Consider the following 7547-nt stretch of genomic DNA (forward strand, 5'->3'; position numbering starts at 1 on the left):
AGGTGGCATACGTGATATTGCTGTTATCTGGCAAGGCCAAGACCTGGAGGACCTCCGAATGGCAACATAACTCAAGGTGTTGATCCTCTTTTGCTGATTTTTCTAAAGAACTGTGTAGAATTTTTGACCCCGTGCTCCCTGAGAGGGAGGCGGCACGTCGACTTTTTTCTATCAAGCAGGGCAGCTGCAGAGTGACAGAGTACATTATTGACTTCCACGCCACCACCATGGGCAGTCATTGGAACGAGGAGGCTCTATCTGATGCTTTTTTCCGGGGACTTTCTGATGAGATCAAGGATGCCCTGGCAACTAAGAGGTACCCCGACACATTACAGGAACTTGAGGACCTTGCCAACAGGGTGGATCTGAGATTGAGAGAAGGAGCCAGGGAGAAAGACTAAAGGCCACAAAGAACCATGGGTGAGTTCAGGCCTCCTAAAGTTCCATTACCTGTTGGTCCTCCTTCTCTGCCACCTCAGGAAGAACCCATGCAAATTGGCCGCAGTCGCCTGACCCCAGAGGAACGAGAACGAAGATGTCGTAATCATCTCTGTTTCTACTGCTGCCAAGGTTCACATTACATCTCAATGTCCATTAAAAGGCCAAGCTCAGCAGGTGCGAGGAGATGCCTGCTGAGTCAGACCTGGAACCATTCAATCTGCTCATCTCTCACCATTCCTGCCAAGCTCTCTCTGGAGGGTAGGGATCCCATCCAGATCCAGACTTTCATCAACTCAGGGGCTGACTCTGAATTCATCGATCAGCACTTCGTGACTGCCACAGGTATCAAGCGTCTTCCCTCACCTAAACCCCTGGCTGTTGTCTCTCTCGACGGTCACCCACTTCACTCTTCTTCACTGATCACTGAACCTGTGTATATGAGTCTGGGGGGCAACCACAAGGAGAAACTGACGTTTTTTGTGATTGATTCTGGGGGCAACCTGGCTGTGCAAACACAACCCCCAGATCGATTGGAGGCGTAAGGAGATCTTGGGGTGGTCCGAGAAGTGTTTATCGACCTGCTTGTTCGAGGCAGTTCTTCCATCAATCTCCGCTAAGCAGATCGAGGAGACCTACCCAGATTTGTCAAAGGTTCCTAAAGTTTACCATGATTTAAAAGAAGTGTTTAATAAAGCCAGAGCAGCTTCGTTACCGCCTCACAGACCTTATGACTGTGCCATTGACCTGATTCCTGGTACCACGCTTCCTAAAGGTGCACTATACTCATTATCTTCTCCCGAACAAACCTCCATGCAAAATTATATTAAAGAAACTTTACAAGCAGGTCTCATCAGACCATCAGCTTTCCCAGCCGGTGCTGTTTTTTTCTTTGTTAAAAAGGACGGGTCACTCAGACCCTGTATAGATTATAGGGGTTTAAACAAAGTGACTATAAAGAACAAGTACCCCCTTCCCCTCATGGTTTCAGCTTTTGACCTCATTCAGGGGCCCACCATTTTCTCAAAACTTGATCTTAGAAATGCTTACCATTTGGTTTGAATCAGAGGGGGATGAGTGGAAAATGGCGTTTAACACGCCAAATGGACACTATGAGTACCTAGTTATGCCTTTTGGTCTCACTAATGCCCCTACCATGTTTCAGGCTTTGGTAAATGATGTACTTAGAGACATGATTGATTTGTTTGGGGGTTTTTTTTTGTTTATTTGGACGACATTCTCATTTTTTTCTGAAGACCCACACACTCACCAGAAACATGTTCGTGCAGTATTAACCAGGTTCCTTCAGAACAACTTATTTGTAAAAGCAGAGAAATGCAAATTTCATCAATCTTCTACTAAATTTCTAGTTTTTGCCATTTCACCCAATCAGATTCAAATGGACAGTAACAAGGTTGCTGCAATGTCAGACTGGCCCATACCCAAGGACAAAAAACAACTGCAGAGATTTTTGGGGTTCGCCAATTTTTATAGGCGATTTATTAAGAACTTCAGCAGTATCGCCAGTCCTCTCCATGCACTCACATCATCCACTACTAAGTTCACATGGACTTATGCCGCTGACTCTGCCTTTCACAAACTCAAAGCTTTATTCTCACCCAACACCCAACCAGTGAACCCAACTCTGACTGAAGTACAAAGCCTCCTCTGCGAGCTGAAACAGTCAGGGCCACCGAATACTACCTACCATTGGTAGTTCTTGGTAGTTCAAGGTGTAGAGATCCAAGGATCCCACACCAAAGATGCTGTACTGTCGTCGGGGACAGATAAACCAGCAATCAAGGACGGAGCCATGGACGGCCCTAAGAAGTCCTCTGACCCCTCCAGGCTGCTCGCAACCCTGTCAGTACAACCTACAGCCGAGGTGATTGCAGTCAGACGTGCACAGGCTACAGCCAAGCCGGCTGACAACACAGTCTCTGTACAACCCGTGCTGACTGACCCAGACATCATCCAACTTCAATAGTTGGATCCTGCAATAAACTCGATGATGCTGTACTCGACTGACCCAGGGAAAAACACTCCATCCAAAGCCAACCTGGATTCCGATCCAGACCTTAAAGTCCTCTTTCAGCTGCGCAATCAGCTAAAACTACTCAAGGGCAACCTAACTTTAGCTCATGGAGCGACGTCCTCACCCGTGTTAGTGGTCCCCCATGACCGAAGTGGGGTGACGTTAGTTAGGGTAATGTTACCAGATGCAATAACGTGATCAAATCTGACATTCAGAGTGAGTGACGCACCGAAACGTCGTTTCCTAATTGATTAATCACTACTTTTGTCAATGTTGAAACGTTGTTTTACTGGTTGCTTAGTCACTATTTTTGTCGATGTTGAGACATCGTTTAATTGGTTTTTGGTATTGTTTCTGAACACTCCAAACAAGAATGAATTTTGTGTGTATTTTAGTTAGAGACTAAGAGGACTTTAACTCTGCCAACATGCAGTTCATTTGTTAAAATGCAATCTTTGAGGAGTCAATGTAGGTTAATGCTACCTTAAGTACCATAATCTACATTGGTCTCACAACACTTAAGCCGAACCTACTTGAACAATCCTATTCGGGGGAAGCTAGCTAATCCTTCAGTTGAGTCTCGCCATAGACTCCAAAATATTTAGGGGAAAACCAAAAAAACCAAACCTCAAGTTGTTCGTCTAAAAGGACAACAGCCAATTGAACCAAACTATATTTTGCCATGTAAATCTAACTTAAACCAAGTTAGGAATGGAAAAATAGTTTGGAATGCCCTTCTATAGGTATAAATCCCTATATGAAAATTTTTCACCATGACCCACCCTTTAAACTGGTAACTTTAGCTGATCTAAACCATGATAGCTTACACACCAGGTGCATATAGGTTAAGGTCTTATGTAAAATCCCACTCATAAGCCCAACTAAAACCACATAAATGCATAACACATAGAACGAGAATGGCACCCACTGGGAACCACCAGCAGCAACCTTCGCTGAAGGGACCTACAACTCCAACGTGGGTCTCCAATCTTCATCCAGTGGTCGCCTCTGCAGTTCAATCAAGGGAACCCCTCTGCATGCTGATCAATAAACACCTCCAATCGTTGTGGATTTATCATTGTGGATTATATGACTTTTTTCCAATGGATTACAGACTTTGTTTCCAAGGGGTTAAAGCATTGCTACAATGGAATTACCAATAAAATTATGGAATTACCAACAACATTATGGAATTACCAACAACATTGTGGAATTACCTAAACCGTTGTGGGATTACCTTCTTTGACTTTTGTTTTCCTCTTGCTGGATTACGTCAAGCTCAAGGACATTCGGAGGCGTTCATGTTGGAATTCATCCCCATGGACAGGCGATGATTTCCAAAGGGGGGACTGTAGTGAACTAGGCCTCCGATCAAAACCTGCCTCTGAAGACCTTCATGGGACAGGAACTGTTATTTCATTGATTTGAATCCAGAAATACAAATTAGCTCATCCAGAGACTTTCTAATTGTATCCTGAACTAATCAATTGAAAGATCACTCTCTTTTTATATTATCATTACTATTTTACAATATCTTGATAATCAAAAGTGTGTTTAGTTCATACCATTTCTAAATGTTGAAGTGAACCACTCATTTTAAATCAACTGTGAAACAGTATTAATGATTTTTTTTTTATCCTCATTCAAAGTAGAACTCAAGTTAAATGTCTATTTTACAAAGTAATTATGCATTTTTGATCTTCTGTCTGAAATGAGAAGAGTGATGTCGGTCAAAAGTCGGAGACAGTCGAAAACAAGTTATTGGAACAAGCTGTCGTGTTTTTTAACCTCTCAGACTGTAAACAAGAGAACTGGCACCTGTAGTGTTTCTCACTTCGTCAAAACATTTCTCTGTCTGTTCCTAAACATTTCTGATGTTTTCTCGACTTGTAAAAACCATTTGACGTCACTAAAACCACACCCCTGTTGGTTCCTTCAACTAATCAGGACTTAATAAAAGTGACCGGAAGCAGAACTCTTTAAAAGTCGACACTTCCTGGAACTGTTAGTTCAGTTAGTTCTTCTGGTTCTGATGGAGTTCGGCTGGAGTTCCTCTGAGTCTTTTGAGTTCTTCTGAGTTTTTCTCAGACTCAGTCTTCTGAGTCGAGTTGGGATTATGGAGTCTTTCACATCTGAGTGGAACCTCTGACGGACTCACAGCTCGCTGTGTATCCACCCGGGAGATGAGCGTGTTGTTGAACGGAGTACCGTCACTACTTCGGACGATTCTCAGCCGTCCTTACCAGAGATGCTGAAAGGTAGCGTTGAAATGGAACTACGTACCGGAGCTGACCTATCTTCTGCAAAGGTAACGAGTCGCTTCACTACCTAGTGTACCGGGGCTGAGCTGGGGTCGGATGAAGGGTGCCATTCCTCGTCAACATACTTTCGCTCATCCATCTTTTCTCTCCATTTAAACTCCTTCATTTCCCATCTGTAAACTTCTATCTTGCCAGTAATTAATCCAGATGCCTTCGGAAATGTCTGTTGTTTTTATTAAGTAAAACGTGCCAAGTTTTATTAATCAGAGCCCATCAGTATAATCAAGTGTACAATGTTTTGATGTTAAATTTTGATTCTGTTAATAAATGACCACATTTATTTTGAGGGGTCAAAGAAAATTAACGTCTCTTGTCACTGATTAAACCATCCACGCACAGTACCTCTGTCACATATCTGTCAAGTAGCTCGAAAAAGAGAGAACCCATTATTAAAATATGACTGTAGTGGAGCTCTGAAGCTAACCAAGCTAATCGAGCCTTTTAGCACACTACACACGACTTCTGCTTTCGGTTTTGACCATCGCCTGCACGACAACGCCTCCTCGTCTTCTCTTCCGGTACCTCCTGTCTTCTGCTCTCCGGTTTTGGACCCAGGCTTGTGTGACCACGTCTCTTCGCTCAACGGACTCTCCACCCACCTGTCGCTGTGGCCGGCTGCAGCCCCTCACTGGACTCAGCCTCTCCTGTAGCAATCTGGATCAGTTTGGACCTTGTCAGTCTCCAGAACCCCCAAGCTCATCTGAGATGGTTAGTGGTCATCCTCATTCTGACTTTTGCTCTCCATTATCTCCTGCACGACCACTAACCGATCTCTGTCTCATAGACTCATTCCTGATCCGGAACCAGAACCCAAAATCAGTACCAGAACCCATAGATATAAACACTAGATCCTTCATTGGCTGCTGCGGCGCAGGATTTTCGGCCGCCATCTTGAAACGGTTGTCCTTATTTGGTTAAAGCAGAAGATGTCTCAGCACTTCGCAGCTTATTTCTGTTCTAATCGACGAACTGTTGACGTCAGGTCTCGTGGGATAACTTTTCACAGTAAGATGAACATATTATTGTTAGTATTTTGTGAACAGAATATTACTGTACTGTATTTATGTCCACCAGCTGATGTGATGTTCAGTGTAACACAGTGTTCAGCTGCAATGAAGCTGACTGAGATCTGATGACAGGAATATTTTTCTAACAAGCATACTCACTATTTCAGCAGCTTTGGTTCATTATCAACAGATATGCATCATAATTGGAGTTTTGTTTAAGTTCTAGGAAATAAAAAAATAAAACTAGGGAGAATATAGGAAATAGAAAATAAGATTGACCTCCTCTGTACAATGTTTTTGTGTAGACACAAATCTCCTGTTTTCATTTTGAAGGTTTCCCAAAGAACAAGATGTGAGGAAGAGGAGGAAGTATCTTTGAGGAGGATTCATCTGAGCAGTGAGGATTTTAAACTGGAGGATTCTGATCAAACTGATCAGACTGTCCGACTGAGAGATGGTGTGGTACCATCGGTTCACCTTCAAAAAGTAGGAGCATCATTATAAGTTCATTAGAGTTCATAAATGTACATATTTTATTGTCAGTCACAAGGTGAGACACCTCCATGTGTTTATATGAACAGGTAACTAGAGACTGTAAAGTTCATATTCATGATGATTTTTCATTTCAGCTTGAAAACTGCAGGACTACAGGAACTCAACAAAAGCTGGAGCTGCTCTGTCTGTGGCCTCTCAGGAACGTGCACGTCACACACACACAACCTTGGCCTCATGATGTATTTCTATTTTAAACTTTTATTTTTTCATTTACCCTTTATTTATGCAGGTAGTCTCATTGAGTCAACTCATTTTCAAGAGAGACCTGTTTAGGAGCAGATGGTGAGGGTTGAGTGCCTTGCTCAGGGGACCAGAGTGGGGCCAATGAGGGTGGAGGCAGGTGTGGGTGTTTCACCTTTTCCACCTCATTTTGATGTTGACGGTACCGGGAGTTGAACCTGCGACTTTTCGATCACAGGCCCATCTTCTAACCTCTGCTCCACCACTCCCCCACATAACATCATTTCATAATGGTCATATTAAAATCTCACTGGTTTCCTTCCAGATGTGTTAAACAGCTGCTGGTCCCCCTGATGTTTCCAGGTGGGTGTGGTCAGTGGATGAAAAGCCTGGCATGAACAAGATGATGCTGGAGATCATCATTTGAGGAGAGCTCCCACCTTCTAACTGTGAAGAACAAGAGCAGCTCAGTGATTCCCTCAAGGCTCAGTGAAGGTGCTGAGAGCTGCAGAGAGGCTGATCCATGGAGCTTCAACACAGCAACCTCCAAACATGTCCACCCTCACACACATCGTCCATGAAGACACTGGACCAGAGCACAAGATAAGAAGACACTGATAACAACAACAACAACAATAGACATTGACAAATGATTCAGACAAGTTTTAATTGTTTGTTTGTTTGTTTTACAATTGAAAAACAGTTTGTTGTCCACTGTTGTCACTCTTTGTTAAAATCCAGGTCTCTTTTGTAAGTGAGTCCTATTGGCTCAGTGGGACTAACCTGTATCAATAAAGGTTGAATGAATATAAATATATACATAATGATTTATTCAACCTTTTATTTATACAGGTTGGCTTCATGGAGCCACAAGGACTCGTTTACAAGAGACCTGCTCCAGACAGAACAGTAAACAATGGTAATGATAAACTACAGTAAAAATGATAAGAGATGATATATATATAGAGAGAGAGAGAGAGAGAGAGAGAGAGAGAGAGAGAGAGAGAGAGA

Source organism: Nematolebias whitei, chromosome 12, assembly GCF_014905685.2.
Source record: "Nematolebias whitei isolate Nwh7 chromosome 12, NemWhi1, whole genome shotgun sequence".
Lineage (NCBI taxonomy): Eukaryota > Metazoa > Chordata > Actinopteri > Cyprinodontiformes > Rivulidae > Nematolebias > Nematolebias whitei.